The following is a 24,938-nucleotide window of genomic DNA, read 5'->3' on the forward strand; positions in this document are numbered from 1 at the left end:
ATCGTACAGGGATTTGAGTTGTACGGTCTTTCTGCGTTTCGTATGGAGTCCTGCTCCTGATATGAATCGTACTTCATCGTACATATGGGAGAGGCTGCAGAGTACGATTCATATGGGAAAAACGCTCCGTACGGCTATTCGGAGTGGTTTTTCCCGAATCGGAATCGACCCCTATGGGTAGTATGAATGGATTGTGGGGTTCATCACCAGGATATAAATACTGTTATATCACACGCCAATCAATGGTTAAATGTTTTTCTTAAATTGTTTTTACTCTTTTTTATGTCTTTGTCCATGTAATTATGTATAGATTCATATTGTGTTCTGGGAGATATCGTCCTTTGCCCTGAAGTTGGTGGTGTTTAAGCGACAATACCCACCGAAAAGCGTCAACGCCATTTCATAACAGGCCTACTGTAGACTGTGGATGACATTTGCCAATGGTATTAAGTTTATTGTATGACAATTAAGTATAATGCACAAAAACCAAATGTCAGAAGAAAGAACTTGGTCTGATGTACTGGCCTGTTGAATTGATTAGAAACCATTTTTCTTTCAGGTTCTCCCAATACTGTATTAACTGTGTGCTTTTTAGATAATTTCGTGGGCATAATTTGCTTAATTGTGTTTTTATTTACTTTTAATGGTTTTTAACATTGAATAAAATATGTGTATATTTTCATAAGCAATTGGCCTTTGATGGTGGTGGTGTTATGTTCTGGTGATTTTAGTAAATGACTGAGTGTATGTGATTTGGCGTATCAGGATACCAAAAGGGGATTTCTGTCTTGACTGATGTCTATTTGGTGCCCTACTCCTTTGGTGGTAAAGGGGCCCCTCGCAATTTTTGCTAAGATGTCTTAGAGATAGACCAGAGTGGAACATTCATAGAAGGTGAGGTGAATGGCGACCAATTGTTATATTTCATTGACACCGGTGCTACCCATTCCAGTGTTAGAACAGCGGAAGTCCCAGACCTACCCTTCTTAGAAACGAAGATCCAAGTTGTAGGAGTCACAAATAAGCAAGTTACAAACGTCATTTTGAGTGAAGTGCTTGTACAAATGGGCTCATTTGAAGAAAATCTCCAGTTAATTGTGTGTGATTTGAGTCATGTGAACCTATCTGGCAGTGATTTATTGTGCATGTTAAATTGCATAATTCACTGTACCCCTAGAGGAGCTGAGTTCCAGACGCCAGATGAAGACATGGAGTTTAAGCTGATACAACGAAATGCTGTAGAGCTTTATCCATTGAGAACAGTTGAAGAGTTGCCCCCAGATTTAAAAGAAACTATAAATCTAAACGTGTGAGATCTTATGGGGAAAGACATCGGACTAATTAAGCTGTAGAACTAGTCTGAATCACCAACAAACCTAATGCAATTTTTCCGCAAACACCACCATATCACATGACACCAGAGATAGTAGCAGGAATAAACTCATTAATTACCAACATGCTGCAGAAAGGAATTTTGAGAGTAATAATCAGGAGTCCATGCAACCCACTAATTATGGGACTAAAGAAACCAAACAAAATAAATCAGAATAGTGCAGGATTTGAGAAAAATGTATGAAATTGTAATCCCACTTCATCCTATGGTGCTGAATCCAACCACCACTTTATGCCAGATTCTGTGCACAGCAGAATGGTTCACTGTTGTTGACCTCTGTCAGGCTTTCTGCTCAATTCCCTTACATATAAACAGAATGTTTCTGTTCTCATTCATGCTTCTAGAGAGATTATTGGCATGGTGCAGAGTGCCTCAATTTTCAATCAGATACTGAAGAAAAATCTGAAGATATTGAAAATGTTATGTGCTTCGGTTCTTGTTCTGTACATTGACAACCTATTTGTGGCATGAGAGACAAAAGAAGCCTATAAACAAGATATAATTGCACTTTGAAATCATCTAAATCAATCTAAAGTGCCCCAGAGTAAATTACAATATTGTCAAAAGAAGTCCAATATCTAGGACATATCCTTGAAAAGGGAAAGAGAAAAGTATCACAAGAGAGAGTGGAGGTAATTATAAAAATGAGTCTTCATAAAAAACAAAAAATATCAAAATGTTTTTGGCAATGGTTGGCTACTGTAGACAGTGGATATCAAGCCTTTCCCTGGTAGCAAAACCTTTGCTAAGGCTGATGCACAGAGATGTGCCTGATCTGCTTTCATGGGACAACAAATGCATCAAAGCTTTCCTAGAGCTGAGAGCAAGTCTCTGCTATGTACTGGACCTGGGAATGCCAGATTATACCAAAAGGTTAACATTGCTTTACAGTGAGAGAGAGGGCTGCACTCTCTCAGTGCTTACACAAATACACGGTGAAGGAAGAAGGTGCTTGGTTGTCCGAAATTGGTTCCGCTCTGAGCCTAAGCTTAGAGAGGTGTGAAAGCATAGTGATGGGGCATCCATTAATTGCTACATTCCCCAATCAGTGGAGATCTTGCTTACAAGAACTAAAACCTCATATATGACTAATTTGAGGCTGACTAATTTAAGTCAAGTCAAGTCAATATTTATTCAAATTTATAAACAAATTCATGAAAGATACATAATTATCAAACATATATAAAAGTTCCTTAATTCATACACAAACACATTACCTTACATTACCTTACATCCCATGAATAAATAGACCACTTGTAATTAGTAAAAGGAAGCATTAATATTATTTAAATTAACCACAGGTACAGTACATAATATCTACTCTAAGAAGTTTAATCCCACATTCTATTCATTATCTTCAAATCTAATATCAAAAAAGTCAATGATTTTTTTCATTCTATGGCCATTTTCATAAAAGTAACAATCGAATAACACATATGAAAATGTTATAATTGTTTGAGATAAATAAAATCCACCTTGTGATGAATGATACAATTAGACAGGAAAAGGAGGCGAAATAACAACTTTCTAATGTCACTATAAAATTTACAAAAAAGCATAAAGTGCAAGGTTGATTTTATGGCCTTCCCATCACACAGGCATCTAGGTAAATTTCGGGCCATATATCAGATTTCGGGAAAACCACAAGAAGATGAATTGACTTCAAAAACTGGTGTGTGTTAAAATGTATCAAATACAAACATACCAGATAATCTTGAATCCATTGTACTCTATGTCCTTGGAGATATCTGGTAACTGGTGATTTAGATTTTTCCATATACTCTCTTCTGTGTTCATTTTATCTAAGAGAATAACTTTAATCTCGTTTTTACTGTACTTCAAAATACCATGTGGTTCCAGGGAGTTCAGGATTTCCCCTAGTTCTAATAACAAAGATCTCACATTTTGTAGCCAGGGGATATTTTCCTAGTAATCCAAAACCTAAACAGTCTTTAATATCCTCCCTGGTAAACCTAGTGCCATCTTTTGACCAGAGGCCATGCCATTCTTTATGTATGATTGAGGTGAAAGCTGAACTGGGTACACCCAATATATTTTCAAAAATAGGTGTACTTCCACCTTTAGCAAAGGACACTTATCTCTGCCCCACAACGGGGAGCCATACAGAGCTACTGGTAAGCATTTGCTCTCATACATCTTCACCATATCTCTCACGTGTTTGTTTCCTATCTTCTTGAAATATCTAAAAATCGGTGACTAGATATGAACAAGAAATTCTAGCTTCTGGAAATGAACAATTAAAAGGGTCCAGATTTTGAATCCCAATACACTGATGCCCCTTCTTGATAACTCTGACACATTTGAACATGACTATCTAGGTGTCACAGGATTATGCACCAAGCCAAGACCTGAAATAAAAGATGTGTTTATGTACTGTTTGTGGATGGATCATGCTTCAGAACAAATGACGGCTTCCTGAGACCAGCTTATGCTTTCTGTAAAATCCAAGATATTGTTGAAGCTTCCTGGCATCGTAGTATAAACTCAAGCACAAATGAGAGTGACAATATTTACAAATAGTCATTATGGCTTTGGTGTTGTCGAAGACTTGGGGCAGTTATGGTCACTATGAAAATTCATGAAATCATCAGGAAATGTTGACGACAGGCTCGCAGGCGCCATAAACGCCTGCCTCCCCCTCACACAGAAAAACTAAAGAACCATCGAAATCCGGCTCCTTGGTTCAACGAACCCTTAAAAGCTGTGAAATCTAAATGTCAGCACCTGGAACGGAGATGGAGGAAGGACTATTCTCCGGACTCCAAGGAGGCCTACAAGAAGGAATTAAAGCAATACCACACGCTATGCACTACTGCTAGGGCTAGCTTTGTCTCTAAAACTGCTCCAAATGCTCTTTGGGCTGGTCAAAGAGCTGGCAGGCTCCGAGACCACGGCAAAACCACCACCCCTGAACAATAACCAGTGTGAAGAGCTCGCTCAATTCTTCACAAATTTTTTTAAACTATTTATCGGGATATAGCTAACTCGCACTCTACTATGACCCAGCAACCACACACAATCACTTCTAGAGCCTCTACCTGCCCCTCCACTACCAACTTTCCTCGCACTAACTTACTCGTGGATTCCTGGCCACTTCTCAACCTGAACGCCCTGAAAAATATATTAGGCAAATTAAAATCTAGCTCACCTAAGGACCCACATCCCATCCCAATATTAAAACAGCTTGATAACCCCCATCTATCCATGATTCTCAAAACCCTAAACTTTTCCCTGCTAGAATCCACAGTCCCTGCTAGTTGGAAACACGCCATGGTGACACCTCTCTTGAAAAAGCCTACAGCAGACCCGAGCGATTTATCCAACTATCGCCCAATTTCTCTTCTGCCAGCCTTCTCCAAGATCCTTGAGAGGCACATTCACTCCCATCTCTCCCAGTTCATTGACGCCAATCATATTCTCCATCCCTCTCAATCCGGCTTCAGAACTGGTTTCTCCACCCGAAACTACATTACTGGGAGTCACAGAGAACCTGCGCCACCATCTTGACAGAGGAGACACAGCTGCACTTATACTGCTAGACCTCAGCGCAGCAGTCGATACGATCTCACACACTATACTCATAAACACACTAAATTCACTGGGCATCTGCGGCCTAGCACTGAATTGGCTCTCCTCTTTCCTTACACACCGCACGTTTCAAATCTTTTCTAATACGGCCAATTCCAATTCTCACTCTTCACCCTACGGGGTTCCCCAGGGCTCTGTGCTCAGCCCCTTACTTTTTAATTCGCACGTCAGGCCTCGAGCATACATTGCAGAACAAGCCGGTCTAACCCTATTCACTTACGTTGATGACTCCTAGATCACCTTCTCCCTTTCAAGCACTGATCCTGGCTCCACTTCCCTCCTTCAATCAGGCTTAGGGAAAATCGCCACCTGGATGAACAACAACCTCCTTAAATTGAATGGAGGAAAGACCGAAGTCTTGATTCTTGGCCAAAGAAAAGACCGAAGGGGCCCTTCACACTGGCCTGCAGAGATGGGCGCCCTCCCGCTGCCCTCAGATCACATCCACAATTTGGGAATTACTATTGATAATGCCTTAACCATGCGCCAGGAGGTAATCAAGGTCTCCACTGTCTGCTTTACCATTTTACGTTGGCTTAGGAAAATCATCTGGATGCTGCCAAATGACACCCAAAAATCTGTGGTCCACGCCCTTATAACATCCCGGCTGGACTACGGTAATGTCCTTTATCTGGGCGCTAACAAGGCAGTGACAAGACGACTGCAGCTGGTACAAATCTCCGCTGCAAGATTACTGTGCAAAACTCCCAAAACTGCCCACCTCTCCGGACATCTACGCGACCTACATTGGCTCAGGGTAGAGAGTCGTATCAAATTCAAAACCCTGAGCTGCATGTTTAAAATCAAAATGGGCACTGCTCCACAATACCTAAAACCCCTGGTACGCCCCTACACTCCTCGCCACCTCCGGTCTTCATCCCACGGAAACTTCACTGTACCTAGAACAAACTCGCCAGGATAGGGGGGCAGATGTTTTTAATACCTAGGTCCCACACTGTGGAACTCTCCCCCCTTGAGATCCGCAAAGAAACCAGCTACATACGCTTTTGCAGAGCCCTTAAGACCTGGCCATTCAACCAATAAATATGTTCATTTGTATTAATTTCATTCTACCAGCACTTTGCCCGCCCAGCGCAGGGAAACCCTATTTGGGTAGCTGCCATGCTCTACAAACTTAATAAATAAATAAATCTGGCTCACCAATACAAATGGTGACCACATGAAAAAGTTGTTGGATGCATTACAATTCCCCACCGAAATTGCTGTAGTTAAGTGTGCAGTTCACTGAAGTGACAACAGCAATGTCACAGTTGGCAATAGATACGCTGACAAAATATTGTGTTATTGTGCCGTAGTGGCCTGCACATTTAACACAACATTCACAGGTGACTCATACAAGGATTCTGTCTTTTTGTTTTTTATGTCTATAGACACATGGGAAGATCTTAAAAGTATGCAGGAAAATGTCACAGAGGCAGAACAGCAGGGTCAAAGAGCAGGATGTGGAAACATGCAAATTACATTTGTATTTCAGCACATGGAAGATCAGTGTTACCAGACAGTTTGTTATCACACATGACACGTCAATTTCATGGTCCTACTCATTTAGGCAGAGATACTATGGTCAGGACATTTAGGCAGAGCTGGTTTAATCGCCAATAATGGATACTTGCTAATGATCTACGTCATCGCTGTGTAACATGTCAACAGATGTATGTAGGAAACCAAAGTCTACATTGAGACACATAGGGAGATTGGGTGGATTTCAACAGGATGCAAATGGATTTTATTGATATGCCGTTTATATTGGAATGAGATATATCCTGGTTATAGTGTGCATTTTCTACTGATGCGTGGAAGCCAACTGTGGGAAGCACATTTGTGATTCTCAACCCAATGTTGAATACCCTCTAAGTAGTTACAGGGGAAGAAAAGAGAAATATCAATTCAATCGATGTCTCTGCCATGCAGTGTGTGTCTGACTTTGAAAGAACATAGTTTTGTTACTTTGACATCTCCTACATAATCTAGTAGGTTCCAGACTCACTCCATATCTTGAATTCTGAAATCGTAATAGGGCAACCAAATTGCGCTTATGAAAACTGTCAGTTCCCTTGAAGGTTCTGCAAGAATCTTATTTTTAATGTAGAGTTTGATGCTGATGTAGTGTAATGCCTTCTCTGGTTTATTGTTAATATATTTCTTGCCTTTAAAATCAACGCGCATGTGAGTCAGCGGAGCCAATCACATTGTATACTTTTATAGCAAGTTTATTGAGGTGATGCTTCACTGCTTTGAAAGTGCATCTCTTGTTCACAATTTCGATCCTGTAGTTTGGATGGAAGGAAATGGAGCAACCATTGAAAATGTATTGTTTTTGGTTCCTTGCAGAAGTTAAAAGGTGCTCCATGTCCTTGTAAAGCGGCATCCATATGATTATCCTATGAGGAATGGCACCCAGGAGCTGTCGCCATTTGAGCAACCTTTGTTCTCTGTCATTTAAAAGACCTTGAACTGATCCTGTGCTCTCAAATATAGTAGGAATCAGTTCCTCTAGGTATGCCTGCATTGAGTACCTTTCAGTGGTTTCAGGGAGCCCCAGTAGCTTCTTATTGGGGCACCTTGACCTGTCCGCAAGTTCACAATTTTATTATCTTTTTCAAGTCATTGTGACTGTTGTCGGTGTCTGTATGAACTAACCTGCCATATCTTTCAGCATCCAATATCTGCCTTTTCATTTCAGATTTCCTCTCCCTTAGAATATCAGTTTACTGTCTTAATATTGTAACTGAGATAGCGAGTTAATCAATGTTTTCAGTTACTTGCTTGTTACTTTGTGTATTCATTGTTTCATTTTCATGTTCGATGTAGTCAGTACTCCATCAGCCCCCCTTCGTCTTTATCTTACTGTGTCACCTCTGAGTGCACCATCCTGGCCAGTGAACGATAGTCCATGGACATCCCAGCAGCACCTTTGCACTTATAAGTGGTCACCACTGTTTCTGTGTCTAGAACTGCCTCTAAGCATATATTTAAATTGACACTTGCTGTCACTTCTTTATGTGTTGAATGTTTATACAATATGGTGTTAAGTGCCACCAACTCAGTCTCTATCTCTGGGCAGCCTCCACCCCAAATCTTGTAATCTTTCTTAAGCTTCACCTTGCTCTCATGGCACCTGTCTTTTCCTCACTGCACCTTGTTTCTGCTCCACCCAAGTTACCCCCAATGCCAGCCCCACAAATACCACTTCCCTATAGCAAAGACTGTCCATTCCTCAACCACGATGATCTTGCTCACAATATTGACGTGTATGGCGACAGGTTTCTCAGTGCATCACGCCGAGGCAGAAAATATCCACTGCAGCATGCCTACACTGAGTGCACCAGGTCCACCACCTTGGATCAGGGATTGTCTCCAAAATGTGAGCACATTCTGCCTTTCTCATGACCACGTTTATGGATCTCTCCACCAGTGCAGCCATGGCAGCTCCAATCTGATCTTACCACAAATAGAGCCAGTACCCAACACACAGTGTCGTTAACCAAGCATCGATGTTCTTGTGGCTGGTCCAGTGCAGGCCTCTGCAATCTGTAGCATATTTCACTATATAGACACCATCAGCCCCGAGGTGGATATCACACTCATAACATGACATAGACCAGTAGGTGACGTTGGGGGTGCTGTATGTGCAAATCTGGAGCACCCTGAGGGTACTGTTTCCACAAGAGGCAGAGCTGCTTAACAGCACATTTTATCAGATTCCCATCTTGGTCACTCCCTCACATCCCTCATTTTTTGTTTATGTCCTCTGTCTTGAGGTCGTTCTGCCTAGTTGTAAGCCTGTTGCTCTGCATTTCAACCTTTCTGCCTATCTGCATCCCCTTTCACCCTGACTGTCTTCATACCTGCTTATCTATAATTATAATAATAATAATAATAATAATCTACCCATCATCCACACACCTAGCTGCACGGTTACCTGTTGCTCTCCCTGAGTCTATTCTGTCACTCTTGTCACTTGTCTTCCTCTTTGGCTGCCATCGGGTTAGTCTGCCTCTGTGTCTGTGTGTCTGTCCTCTGTGTGCTTAGAAGCGCAAGGCATCTCTTTCCACCACAGAGCTATCTTATTGGAACAACAGGTTCTTGTCGGCCTAAATGTATGGTCTGCTAGTTTAATGCTTGGTAAAGTGTGAAGACTCGGTCTGGACTAAGAAACAGCGCTATGGAACAACATATGGAGCCTTTGTTAACTGTAGAATGAGTTTGGTGCAGAAGAGAATGTGCCTTGTTCCAGGACTGTGTTGGCTGAAGAAGCACTTGCTACTGCTAGTTGTTTATTGGTTGTTCTTTTTTAGGGCCTCTAATCCCCAGTCACTTCTCCTCACCCCCTCACTCTCTCCACAGTCACTGCTCCGTCATACCCGAGCCTCGTCGTCTCATTCCTCTTCTTGCTTCACATCCCTACTTAGACCCATTGTCATTGCCAACGCTTGTTTAATCAGGCCTGCTCTAGCTCACCATCGGTCCAATCAACCCACTTGCCGTATTTCTTCTTGGTCTCCGTCGGAGAAGCATTGTAAATATCACCATTAATTCCACAGGTTTTATTCCCTTCCGTGTGCCACCTGGCCCCTTTTCCCGCCTCTCGCAGCGCTGCAAGGTTGGAAAGTTGGTTCTGTCAGGAGACCGAGACGCCATCGCTACATTACAGCCCCCGAGAGTGCGAGGCAGCGCCCTGGAAAACAAATAAACATGAATTATCCTGACAGTTTGATTCTCTGCCTATCTATTTTTTGATTTAATGAGACTGCTATCCGGCGCAGATCCATAACATCTAAAAATAGTTGGTCGCAGCAACAAGCCTTTGGTTCTGAGCGTATATTTTACCACCGGCCTCTTCTACGGAACAAGAGGCAAATTCCAGTTTTGTCGTACAATTTTTCATTCTTTGTTTTTACATGTTTTTTCCAATTAACTCATCTGTCATAAAACACCTTCGATTGGCAGTGTAGGAAATTGAAGGCCGCCATTGACTGGCACATGCCTCTGTTTCATCCACTCGCTTCAATTTCGAATATTTCTCTATTTTTGAAAGTGGCATAAAATGAATCCAGGAACTAAAGTGAGAAAATCACCACAGGAAACCGGTTATAAATTGGTTTCAACAATGATATTAATGGATGCTGGTTTGCGATGCTCGTCAATGTTTCTGTTTCTCAATTATGTCAGGAGGCGGCCGCGGGAGTCAATTATGTACAATACGCATTGCACACAATTATATTATGCAAGATTCATTCACACTCCTAATCAGCCAGAAATTATTCATGGTTGGATTGAAGCTACTTAGTAACACTCTTTTATTGGAAGGCGAGGGACACCCGCCAAACATTGGCAGGGTTCCTGGATGCCCTGTTTTTTGTTCCGACATCTCATTTATAGTTGGGGGTAAGCAGAGCTCTGGGATCCCTTTTATGACTGTCTTTCAATTTAGTGCAACCCCTCTGACGACATTCCGCTCTTGCGTGCTTCCAAACTGAGATGTAAACAGTGGTGGCCCCGGACACAAAAGTTCTGATATATACCCCCATTGCGTCAGTAAAACTCGTATGCAAGGTCGCTTTGCTTGTGTCACTGGTAATGGTATCTGCCTTTGGGGCCCTATCTCCAGGAGTATTATAAGGGAAGACATGTCCGCCACACCCGCAGGGCAAAGCAGACCATCCATGAAGGATCAGTTTCCTCCAGAAGTGACTCCTATCGTGTACGTTGGAAACGTTGCAGGGGAGAAACTTCCGATAATGCCACACTCTGGATGTAAAACAATTACTATCAGGGAAGGACTGTGACAAAAAGTAGGCCCAGGCACCAAAACAAAAGTGACGCCCTTTAGCGAAGCAAGGGCCATATTATCAAGCCTGGGTGATAAAATTATCGCCGCTTTATTGGCAGGAAACTGCCGCTAAAGTAGCGATAATGGGCTTGATAATATGCTCTATGGAATTCCAATTGAAGCTCATGTTAGATGTCCTTCACATCTAACATGGGCTTCGATTGGAATTCCATAGAGCCTATTATCAAGCCCATTATCGCCACTTTAGCGGCAGTTTCCTGCCGATAAAGTGGTGATAATTTTATCGCCCAGGCTTGATAATATGGCCCCAAATTAATAAAAAAGTGATAATAGTGAAAATAAAAATAAAAATCCATAAAATCGTCCCGCACACTGACCTGTCAGACCAGCTCAGCAGGCAGTGCCTGTTTGCCCTATAGGCCAGTCTGACCCCGATTACTATGGAAACCTTTGTTATTGTGGACTGCTCATGAGGGTTGTGTGGAGGTCTTTGCTGGTCACCATGCTGTAGTTTTTTCCTGATGATGCAGGACTCCTACACAAGATGTACTTATGGCACTGATTCGGGGTAAAATGCCCCCTTGCCTCGCCAGTGCTCTCATCCTGAAGGTTTTTAGGTTAGAGGGGTTGGGAAATGGGCATCTACTAGATGAGGATTTAAGGCGCTCACTGGCACATTGGAAACCCCTTAACCTTATTGTGACTGCCCGAGAAAACCATTCGGTGGGCCTCTCCAGTTTGCAGTGGGGGCAGTAGGGTGGAGAGGTAAAAATGATGGCAGTAGTATCACCCCGGCCACTGACCATATGGCAATTTTACCAAGGAGTAGGTCTTCAGGAGGTTTAAAAGGTAAATGTCCCAGAGGTCTGAGCCCTAGTTCTATCCCTTTCTGTTACAGTTGTTGTGTGGAGGGAGGCATCTTTTTTTAATACATTGACGTATGGTCAGTGGCCGTGGAGACACAACTGACATCATTGTTACCTCTCCACTCAACTGCCCCACATATATATTAGTTCCAACCGGAGAGATCCTGCGTGGACACGGTCCCATCCACTGGTTTTCTTGGGAGTTTGCAATACGTTTCAGGAGTTTCCAAAGAATGTCTTTAGATGGCCTTTCCTGTTGCAGGAAGTGTCATCATTGTGTGAAATTTCACCCAATACTGAGTTTACTTCAGTGATGGTACGAACTATTGAAGGACAAGAACCAGAACAACTCCAACTCAATAACTCCAAGACACCGAGTATTTTGTTCGAAATTGAGGGGAAGTGCTAACTTATTATTAATTCAAATTTTTGAAATCTTTAACCATGGTTTATATTCCTCCACTAATGTAAAAAAACGTTGTTTCATTTTTATTCTGAAATGACCCCCACAAACATGTTGAAAAGATTATTAGGCATCAGTTTCATCAACATTTAAACTCAGGACCCAATATCAGAACAGAACAGAAAGAAGTTGAAAAGTTTATTAAACTTGAGAAAAAAGATGACAAAATATTTTAAAGTTAAATATTAAAATTCAATAATTGTAGATATGTATTTAAAATGTAAAAAATATAAAAGTTACATTAATAACAATTTTAAATAAATAAAAATACTATTTTGAAAATAATAAATTAAAAGCATACTTTTCTGAAGTTTAAATATAAAAAAAAACATTTCGACCATAAAGGAAAAATATGTATATTTTCTCATCATGCATCAAAATTATTAAAAGTGATATATAATGAATTTAAAGTAATTTGATCATTTGCAATACTGTAAATGTTAGCTTAGACATTGACTGTGTGGCCTATTTATTCCCTAATTTCTCATATACTTTCTGAAACCTAGGCTTCAGTTCAACCCAACTTTCTCAGGCCCTCATTACGTGTAGTGTAATTTTATGTAAACTGATAATTCCTCCACTCCATTAGGAACATCCTGAATCACCTGCTGTTAAGGAAACCTCTTTTCCAGCTAGCCCCTTCCTCCCTCCTTAATTTTTCTGGGTGCTGGCATCTACAGTTGTTTGCTCTCTGAGTCCAGCGATGGAAAGCCCCATTGCTGGGGCAGCCACGTGCTTTACAAACCTGATAACATAGCCTACCATAACAATTACGTCACCTGCACACAGCAGACTTCCCTTTGTTGCAGTAGGGCTGCAGACATCAGCACAGCCCCTCCAGCAGCCTGTTGGAACAGACACCGCTACCTACCCAAGACTGACAGCAGCCAATTCTGATCCCTGCACTCCAAACATAACTCACTAGTACTCCTGCACCAAATTCCACCCAACTCGTAATGAAGGCACAAACGGTGACACAATGACACTGATGGGGAATCTTTGGCTTGCCTCGGAGGGCGGCATCTTCACTACTGATCACTTCAGCAGCTGTTGGGGACAGCTTGTCCATATGCCATACAAACGTATTTCCACTCCACCACAAATAACAAGTTGATCCGAGGATTTCTTAGTCAGACTAAGCTGAAGCGCATTAAATACCAAAAACAAGTGAAAAACAAGAAGAGTACCTTTCTGAGGAAGGCCTTTCCCCACACGTTGACATTAATTAAGTCATTGTGTCTTGTGAAGGACACGACTTTTAATAATCCAAAATGCAGAAAACTAGTGTGCCTCCTCTCTGCTAACACACCAGAGGTGGCAACGTCTACATTTACTGAACAGACTGAGCGTCTTCATCAATATATGAATATTTGAAGTTTTGTTTGCAATAAGCAATCCGTCATATATACAAGAAACTCTTGAAGTGCGCCTGCGCACCATTTTCACGCCTTTGCAAGCATTTCATTTTTGTGTAATTATATTCATTGTTTTAGCTGCATTTGTATAAATATATGTTTAATAACTGGAATTATCAAGCCTTCTCATTTATTGGTACTGGACGAGGTAGGTGGCAGTAGAGTAACATTCGGGTCAAGGTTTTATGCTGAATGTTGGTAGCATTACCCAAGTTCCCAGCGAATCATTGGGCTGTCCTGTTTTCTTGGTAACGCCACAGCAGAGGAAACATTCCTTAACACTTAAAATAATTTGCTACGTTAATCGATTCCTAAGCAACCAACATATTCGGTCTGTAGGCAGGGTGCTCAGGACATGAACCCACATGTGATTCCTCATGTAGACCGTATTTTAATACTGGACTAAATGGAATTTCCACTTGAGTTATTCAAGTGTTAAATAGAAATATTGCACGCCATGCTGTTGTAAAGTAAACCGCCTGCACTAAGATTGCATTTCGCCCTTCCATCATGCTCAACTGCTGGAAGCAAGCCTTGGTGCTGACCTTTCGCAGGCCTGCAATGAAGCGACTCATCGTGCGTGTCAAGCGCCATTTTCTGTTTTAATATTTTCTCTGTTTCAGTCCTACCACCACACGATTGACGAAAAAATCAATTTGAGCACAAATTAGACCCCAGGTCACAGTTAATAAAGCTGTTAATGTTTATTTCTTCGCCATCACTTGGAAGGCTTGAAGGTCAAGCTTCTATTGGCCCAATTAGAAGACCCCACAGTTTGCCTAGGGTTCGCCTCCTGGGGGGGCCAGCACTCAAAGAAATGTACCAGGCAATTTGTCACTAGGGGGGAGGCGTGAAGGAAAAGGGCAAATGCATCTAATTTGACTCTCAATGGTTGGTCAGTGGTGGCGACCAATCGAAATTGGGTCGTGTTTTTATTTTGTCAGAGCTAATTACTCGCAAAACACTCAAATTATAACCGATCTGGTGTAAGTGGTGTTTTGCAGGGATTGTAATGTTACATTAAACTAAAGTACGACTGAATGTTTCTCAACACCCGACTGGAAAGATGTCAATGCTTTGAAACAAAGTTAACTGGAAGCACACTCTGAATTAAGACAGTAGAGTAGCAAGTATTCCGTGGGCCCCGGTGGAAGCAAGGAAAATGGCCCTTTTCGGGTCGTAAAATACAGTGATTATCAGGGATCAATAGGCCTCTAAGGGCTCTGGGACCATGTGTCACTGCACTTGCTGCTCCAAAAATCATACATTCAGCTGACCCGGCCTTTACTAGTTTCCGGCTTGTGTCTGTCTCCAACCGAATGATTACAAGACCTCCGGTCTTGTAATGACATTGCGATTCTCCTATTAACATGACCAGAGAATCTGGATTTCATTAAAGACACGGAGGCTAGCATTATCCCTCCCACCCATCCCTTGGGTGGTTGTATTTGATTTATTGTACTTCTATTTTAATCTCATGATATGATTATTTGATTGCACATACTCTTATGCTCTTATGTTCCATTGCTAGATTTATCCTTCTTGTTTGTATTTCTGGTTTCATTTACACCTTTTTTCTTTTCAGATAACCTCTCATGAGTTCCTTTTGGTGGCTCCTGATCTACAGACTTTGAAGTTGATTCATGTTCTTCAGATATTGAAGTTCTTTGGTTCCTCTATCTTCATTCAAGTTATGGAATTCTGTTATTCTTCGTGGATGCTCTTTGGACATTTCCTTTCTCCTTTGCTCCACATTTAAAAGAGGCTGATTGCCTAGTGCTTACTGCTATTGTTTGGTTTGTAATGGTCTAGTATGGAACTTTAACTTTGTGACATATGTGGCTGCTTGGTCTGCAATTAAAAGATGTAAGCATAATGCTAGCCTCCGTGTCTTTAATGAAATCCAGATTCTCTGGTCATGTTAATAGGAGAATCGCAATTTTCCCCCCACTACAATGCTACAATTCTTGAAGAAATATTTGGGTCTGACTTAAAGGTGAGTGGTAAAGAAAATTTTCCATTACCCGCTGCCGGGAATAGCCTTTACCACGCAGTCTTTACCGTGCAATGCCTTTATTGTGCGCCATTTACCCACATGCCTTTGCCATGCATGTCTTTACCACACAGGTAAGTATAGTTGTATGTATATATAGATATATATTTATCGTTTTTTTAACTGAAAAACAAAGGTTCAACTGGCGTTATGGTTAGGCGAATATGTCAGTGGCAACAATCACATTTGTACAAAAAAAAATCCCCACAGTAATTTACCAATCATAGTTAGCAGAGCTAAATATAACTTGTGTCCCCACCATGCACTGCTTATGAACTCACTTATTACATCACTCATGACATGTTCTATGACATCATTTCTGACACCACTAAAGACATCTCAAATGATTCATTGATGGCATCACTTATGACATCACTGAAGACATCACCCAAGCTTCATTTGTACTCATTACTCTATAATCTAGTATGGCATTAGAGACTTGAAAGAAAGTATAAAATAGCTCATAATAATATGATGCATCATAAAATCATAAAATGCCATCACAAATCAACTTCCTTAGATGTAGCAACCATGAGTTATGTGCAACACTGACCCTATACCATACACATCATGGGTAGCCTAGTTCATATTAGCAATCAACCATAGCTATATGGGAAACACTAACTGCACGAGGTGTACAATATGTCATCATCATCATCATCATCATGAAAACTTTATTTCGGCCTTTATGGCCATAAAAGCACAGATACAAATACAGTACATTACATTCAGCTCATAAAAAATAACCATTGCTCTGCATGAGGCACCAAGTAGCACATTGTTGATATAGACTTACAATAATATTACAGAGAGTTCTCGTCTCTCCCACTCGCCAACCTCAACATACCAGAAAATAACCCATAGGTATGAGATCCATAAAATGTATGTACAATATATGGGCAGCATGATGGCCTTTGCATTGGTCAGACGGTTTGATTCAATAAAGTACATATGCATGAGCAGTAAGATGGACATTACACAGACCCAGCATCACTCAACTCTAAATATAACATTTGATAAAGTGCTTTTGCAGTACTTAAGCAACGTAATGGCATTTACATTGTTTGAAAACTCAGGGTCAGCTAAATGCATATGCAATGCCTAAACAAAACGAAGACCATTACAATAAACATGTATTACTCAATTATCCCACAAACCTGGCTCTGGGTGTCATAAGTTAGCCTATGGATACTGGTTTCAATAAAGTGCAAATGCAATACGTCAGAAGCATAGTAGTTTTATTATTCTTGGACCGCGCTCTATAAAGTGCATGTGCAATACATAAGCGGCACGAAGGCCATTACAATTATCCAAAAACGGCATTTCTAGTGCTGTCATGGTAGCCCTCACCCAGCAGCATTCAACAATAGATAAAATGAAAGAATGTAAAAACAACAATTTATGCAACACATTGTAATTCAAAAAGATTGTTAAAAAGACATAGAGTGATTTCATTCAGATAAAAAAGAGAAGAACCGAGCCCGATTTAAAAGATATATAACAATGGGCTGACAAAGCCTATGGGTTCATCTTTAAGATAACCGTACGGGTACACCACATAGAGAATAGAAAACATGTTATAGAGAACACAATGGGTGTTCGGGTCTAATATTGCAATAGCCTAAAGAACTCATTACAATGTCTGGACCCCAAGTTTCTGCATAACTGAAGCAGCCATCGGATCCTCGCCCTCTTGTAACCATGACAAAAACATATCACATGATACTCTGTCTCCTCTGCGTTATTATAGGCTGGGCAACCCAAATTAGATGAACCCGCCCATTTGTTTGTGAAAGCCCACAACGGGAGCACCCCATGTCTGAATTGCAGATATAACTTCTTGGCCAGGAGCATCTGAATATCGCCCAGAACAGGTTCTAGTCTATAGTGATCTTTTACTTCCAGAAACCCTAGGGTCAATCGGTCAGATATGGGCCTCCTCTGTATTTGTGGAAAAAAACCGGGTTTGGACTTTCAATCAGTAAGGCAGAGTCCCATTAGATAATAAACAATAACATGCCAATACAGAACACTTATTTGACCCTATTTTGTAACAATTCACAATGAAGCAAAACAAAGTGGCCACCACGCCTTCTTCATCACAGTTTTTAATCTTTCGTAAAAAAAATTCCACAAAATCATTTCAATGGATTATTCAAAATCATCACAATAATTCTACATACCAAATAAATCCTAAACATCACAAGTTAACATTTCTCTCACTCTCATAATCATAGCTTCAACACACTTACCGCTGTGATTTATGCACAGTTCACTAACCTAACCTCACCTTATTCACTCCAGCAGCCACACAACCATTCTTCCTTTCACACCTCTTACCTGTAGACAGGGCATTCAATGGTTCAAACTGACAGTTATAATTCCCACCTATGATTACCCAAAAATTATCAGGGACTGTTAGCAGAAGGGTGGTAAGATGGTCAAGATTTATTGACTCTTGGCCATAACAAACCAGTTGTGAATAGACATTAATCAGGGCGATTCTGACCTTTGTAGGAAAGGTCAGAAAGATACAGCGGATGTCAAGTGATGAAGTCTCCATCTGTTCCGCAGCACAGCCCAGATGCAGACCAACCCAGGTACACAGTCCCCCTGAGGGCCTTCCCCTACCCCCACAGGTTGCTGTAATACTAAATGACGCATTGCCCATTCTATGTGCGTCCGCACTAGCCCATGTTTCTTGGAACATGCAGCTCTCGTATTATTCTATGAAGAACCCCCACACCGGGTTGTCTAATTTGTTGGTGAGTCCAGCTATGTTGCAGGAAAGGATATACAATGTGGGAGGGCCTATGCAATTATCTGGAATAAGGGACTTATCACCATACTTCGCTGTGTGACCTTGGGGGCGGGGGTGGTTTGATCGCCTTCAACCCCACCGACCTTAAGCCATTACTAGAATCAGGGTGGCCAGCTGAGTTGGATAGGGGTTTTGCAGCTACCCACTGTTGATGTTTGGTTGTCTGTGTACTCCCTGGCAAGTGGAAAGGCAATAGTGGCCTAATAAGGGCCTTCTTCTGTCCTCCACTTTCAACTCCTCACTCTCCACCAACATGCAACTTTACCTGTCCCCCATCAGCTTTAGAACCCCACTCCACGGTGCAGACTCCCACTGTTGGAGTGGCCCCCCAAGTGTCTCTTTTTGGTAATCAAATCTCTCATAGGAGGGTCCAGTGCTCAAAAGTCAATCTATGGACTCTAGAGGGCTGAACCTATTTGATAGTGGTAGGTTGTAGAATAATGGACTGGGTTGGTCCTGTCCCAGAATAGAATATTACTTATTCTGTTTCCATACCACCTCTCATAACCATCTGACCTTCTATTGTGTGGATTAAGCCCTGGCAGAAAAAAGTAACCCAGTGGGAAGCACCCAATACCCCCATCCTCCCTTTAATGATTACAATCTAGGAGAGCTTCAACAACGATTTGGTTTTCAAAGTTTATCACAACACAATCCCTAGGGACATCTTTCAGCAACCAATCCACCCACCCACCCTTCCTGTCATGAGAATGTCATCTGCATCTTTGTATGTAAGTTGCCAGTGCTTGGCCAGCCAAAATATACATTTATTTTTTTAATCAGAATGAGATTCCCTATACCCCTTATTCAACTCCGGTACTCCAGTTAAAATAATTACGTAGGGTTTTGAGGCTGGGGGGAGGTAATGCATGACAAGGCTAACCTTGCTTCGTTGTTTTCTATTCGTGGGATAGACCTTGCACCACCCCTGTGACTAGTCCCCTGTTGAGGACAGTAACTTGCTTGTGGCCTTGCTGTGTGTGGCCTGTGATTGCTTCCTGCCCCTACCCCTTGGATACGCCCCTGGCAGTAAGTACTGCCATCTGTTCTTGGCCTGGCTGGGCTACTCATACGTTCACTTGTGCCTTCCTGGACAGTGCAGTTTGCAATTGTCGCAGGGGTCGTATTGTTTGTCACTATGGGTTCCAGCCTAGTAATGGGAGGGGGCTGGCTGTAGTTTCGGATAATTTGCAGACTCACTCCGCCTTAAGATTGCCTCTGTCGTACCCACCCATAACTCAACCAAAGTTAAAAAGCTTATCTACCCGCTCAGTAAAATTGTTACGTTTATCCTACACAATGGCCCTTATTTGGACCTGCAAGTCCACCACCAGGTTGGTCACCCAAATTGGCTGCTCCATACCTACTTGTAATGGAGCCCTTGTCCCAGCCTCCCCAGGGTCACTATGTGTGACCCTCTACATGTTCTACAGGAGGTTTCTTGTATTTTGACCCCACGATTGCAGCTGGTTTGAGTTTCCCTTTTCTAGCATGAACATGATAAGCACCTTCCTGATGCAACTCGGCACTGTGTGTCTTGCAACCCAGTGCACGTGTCCTTGGGTGGGGTGCTGGAGAATCTGGGGCCAAGGCTAATGGTGAGATTGAGGCGTCATGGCTACTAAGGGGTAAGGCTATGTCCGGAGTTAGTGGTAGGCGCCTTTCAGTCATTTCGATTTCTGTAGCCACTACGTCTATTGCCCTCTGGAGCATCCTATCAATCAAAATTGGTTGAAAGGACGTTACAGTTTGCCGGGTAGTATTTGTTTTTTCCCCACATAAGTGCACTTTCCCATATTTGCAAATGGCACGTTTGGAACCAACCAGGCCTCCTTAAAAACGTATAGCTCCATTCAGCCCTCTCACGAAGTCCCCCAATAGGTAGCTACCCAGAGCAAGGGGAGAAGAAGTGATAAAATCAGTAGTGAGAAAAGTTGTGGGCGACCACGAGGACACAAGAGCAGCTTGAAAGGGTTTTAGCAGCAATGAGGCGCAACAGAGTGATAATTCACTGACCTTTGCTCCTGTGTTGAGTTAATACATTAGATCCAGGGATCTCCAGGAGGAGGCCTCAGAGAGGTGGCCCAGCTGAGCCTCTTCCGGGCTCAAAGGGACGCAGACGGGCGCTCCCTTGGCCCGGGCTTCACGCTGCGGGAGCCCGTATCCGTTTTAGGCGCCTCCTGGTGTGGGAAAGTGCATCAGTTCCTCCTGGCGCAAGGAAGTCTGGGAGATGGAGTCCCCAGTGATGCAGGCAAGGGCAGCGGGCAATGGTGATGGACTCCCATGCTGCGGCAGGCCAGATCCGATAATAAGCGCCTCCTGGCGCAGAAAAGTGCATTTGTGCCTCCTGGTGCAAGGAAGTCTGAGTGGTGGAGTCCCCAGTGATACAGGCAAGGGCAGCAGGCAACGGTGACGGAGTCCCGTGCTGCGGGAGCCCGGATCCGATTTTAAGTGCCTCCTGGCACGGGAAAGTGTGTCAGCGCCTCCCGGTGCAAGGAAGTCTGGGGGATGTAGTCCTAGTGATGCAGGCAAGGGCAGCAGGCAACAGTGATGGACTCCTGCACTGCACGAGCCCGGATCTAATTTTATGCCCCTCCTGGCATAGGAAAGTGCGTTGGTGCCTCCTGGTCCAGCGAAGTCTTGGGGATGGAGTCCCCAGTGATGCAGAGGCAAGGGCAGCGGGCAATGGTGACGGTGTCCCATGCTGCGGGAGCCCGGATCTGAATTTAAGTGCCTCCTGGCGTGGGAAAGTGTGTTGTCACCTCCTGACGCAAAGAAGTCTGGGCGATGGAGTCCCCAGTGATGCAGGCAAGGGCAGCGGGCAACGGTGACGGATTCCTGCGCTGCGGGAGCCCGGATCCAATTTTAAGCACCTCCTGGTGTGGGAAATGGCGGCAGCGCCTCCTGGCACAAGGAAGTCTGGGGGTTGGTGTCCCCAGTGATGCAGGCAAGGGCTGCAGGCAATGGGGATGGACTCCCGTGCTGCGGAAGCCCGTATCTGATTTTAAGCGCCTCCCGGCGCGGGAAAGTGTGTCGGCACCTCCTGGTGCAAGGAAGTCTGGGGTATGGAGTCCCCAGTGATGCAGGCAAGGGCAGCGGGCAATGGTGACGGACTCCCGCGCTGCAGCAGCCGGGATTCGATATGAAGTGCCTCCTGGCACGGAAAAGTGCATCGGTGCCTCCTGGCGCAAGGAAGTCTGGGGGCTTGAGTCCCCAGTGATGCAGGCAAGGACAGCGGGCAACGGTGACGGAGTCCCGTGCTGCGGGAGCCCGTATCCTTTTTTAAGTGCCTCCTGACACGGGAAAGTGTGCAGGCGCCTCCTGGTACAAGAAAGTCTGAGGGAGGGAGTCATCAGTGATGCAGGCAAGGGCAGCGAGCAACGGTTATGGACAATATGTATACAAATGTTCAAGAAAACCAAGTTCCTCAAGATACTCCATGTCTGTTCCAAAATTAATGCCCTACTAAGACAGCTTTTATCTGTATCAAATCCCTCACAGACACCAAGCCTACATTGAGAACTGAATTTGATAGGAGTAGAAAAGTGGGTTTATGGAGAGAAATACTCTGTATTTCATTGTTTGCGGACAGGGAATCTCTTATGAGAGATACACCACAGATTATTAGAAAGTATATATGAAGAAGAGTGTATACTCTCTGCAACACTTGTCAAAAATACACTATTCATTTAAAATAACCAACATGGTAAGGTGCTAACAATCATACTATGTGCAGCCTTCATACTGTGTTGAAAACTTCACAGATAGCCCATCTTTTGAAGCTAAAGAAACATATGTACATAGGTTAGTATGTTATTGTAGAAATTGTCATATTGAAACGATTCTACCTAATAACTTAAGACTGCTTACAATACTCAGTGGCGGCGGGTGGATTTTGAAAGTGGTGAGACGTAAAGCTTAATCCTGAATTTTGGGGCGTAAGGCTAAATCCTGAATTAGTGTGTACGAGCAAGTGTAGTAAGCAAGTGCAACTATCACCATGGGACTTCATTGCTGAGTGTCTCAAAGTGTATAGATTTTGAATTAAGGATATTAAATCTATATGCAGCTATTCATACTTAACTGAGGTAAATTTTGGCAGTTGATAGTCTACCTAGATTACCCCTGTAGCACAATAATTTTGTTGATGGCATTCAGAAATAAAATACCCCTCTTTTGTACCCTCGATGCCCTTGTGGGCCCTTCTATCCATCCATTACTCTGTTCCTTTCTCTATGCCCTGCCACACCAAGCTAGTTTATTCAATTCCATTTCAATTTCTATAACGGTTGTATTCTTAAGAAGATTTCCTCTACCTGTTCCCATTTATACATATCACTCGATTCTGCCTTTATTCTCCTTGTCCTGCTTTATCTCCATCACTCTCCTCTTCTGTTGCTACGTATTACTTCAATTTCCTCCTCACACTGATTGGGTTGGATGCAATATTTGTGTAGCGCTTACTACCTATGTGGAGCTTTGAAGCGCTTGCGTACATGGGTTGCACGCTGCATCTTGTAAGGTGTGTGATTGAAGTGTCTTTCTTTTGTTTTGTTCCTACGTGGGAAGTGTTTTTGTGTCTTGCTGGAGGTCTGCCGTGGTGCTATCTCGTTATGGGACACAGCACTTAGCAAAGTGATGGATGAAGAAGTGGGAGAGACAGGCACCAAGTTCAGTTAGATCCATACAAGTGCAGAATGACAACCCCCTGAAAGAATTAGTTGTGAAACTCCATCAGTAGACAAGCACAGCATCCTTTGATACAATGAGTTATCTTACAGTTATGTTTCTACAATACAACACCATACTGCACACTTTACACAATTTGTATAATGTTTCCAATCATCAAAGCAGACATTATATTTACCGCATTAAAACATAAAAATGTGTAGAGAAAGGTGTAGGAAGTCTCACTTGAAGGAAGACACGAAGAAAGTCAGTTGAAAGAAGATGAGATTTATTTAACCTCCACTCATCACGGAGTCCAGCCTTGTAATAATCCCAGCTTCCTCAACCACCTTACTCCCAAACATTCCACATATTCGAACCACAACAAGATCCCCAACATTCCCATAATACACGAGCTGGTCACGAGCTAAAACAACAAGCATGCTCGTGACAGCTCGCATAACATTACATGAATAGTACCCAACACACCTTCTCCCTTTGAACAAAAATAACAAAACAAAAAAAAAAAGCAAATAAAATACAGGTGATAACCTTACAAGTCTTGTCCATTACAAAATCGTCGTACCTGGCCGGCATACAATGAGAACGCACAATTCTGGTGTTACCAGGATTACACTCAGTATATGTACAATTCCTCTTATCATTTTGTTCCCCAACATCCAAAAATACATTGCTATCATGATCATCCTCAACTGGACTAACCACAGTGAACACTGAAATTCTACTCAAATTCCAAACTGAACCACCGTCAACCCTGACTGCATTCCTAAAAACCTCAATCACCTTCTTTGGACTTGACCACACAGGAAAACCTTTGCTCACCCCTTCCTTCTTTATAATGCGAACAAAGTCACCCACTTTAATTGAACTAATCGACGTAGAACCAACCTTCTTTACCATGGCATGTTTCATCTTATTTTTATATAATTCAACTCTGCGCTGAACAGCCTCAAAATCCACTTTCAAAAAATTGTCAGATCCACATAAATTTTTCTTTAACCACCAAGATGCCAACCTTGTACTAGGTTTACGCCCTCTTAAGAGTTCAAAAGGAGTAACCAAAGTAACAGAATTAGGTGAAGTTCTGTAAGCCAACAGCATAGATTGTAATGCATTTCTCCAATTCAAATTACCCTTAATTGACAGTTGAATCGCCTCTTTAATCACACGGTTGAGCCGTTCAACCTGGCCATTGGCCTCAGGATGGAAAACTGCAATTCTTCTATGAACAATACCACATTTAGCCATAAACTGTTCCATTTCCTTGCTAACAAACTGTGGACCATTATCAGTTACGACCTCTTGAGGAATCCCCTCTCTACAAAAAATCTCATCCAGAAACTCTATTACATGGTGAGAAGTGACATCCTTGACCATTTTGACCTCTGGCCATTTAGAATAATAATCAATAAGGACAATTCCAAAAGCTTCTTGTTTAGGTAAACAACTAAATGGACCAATGATATCTAAGCCAAGTTTACGCCAAGGACCAAGGGGTAAATCAATAGGATGAGGTTCCGGACGCAAGGCAACAGCTGTCTTATCACTGTTCGAGCAATGAACACACGAACGCACAAAATGGTCCACACAAGAATCAAACCCTGGCCACCAAAAAGACTCCTTCAAACGTCTTCTGGTGAAGGATATCCCTAGATGCCCCTCATGAGCAATCCCAAGAACAACATTCCTGATAGAAAAAGGTGGGACAATTTTGTCTCCTCTTAGAACCAAACCATTCTCCACAGCAAGTTCTTCTTGAACCTTAAAGAAACCCATCATATCCCCAGATAATTTCCTCTGTTCCGGCCAACCAT

The sequence above is a fragment of the Lissotriton helveticus genome, chromosome 1_1 (genome assembly GCF_964261635.1).
Source record: "Lissotriton helveticus chromosome 1_1, aLisHel1.1, whole genome shotgun sequence".
NCBI lineage: Eukaryota > Metazoa > Chordata > Amphibia > Caudata > Salamandridae > Lissotriton > Lissotriton helveticus.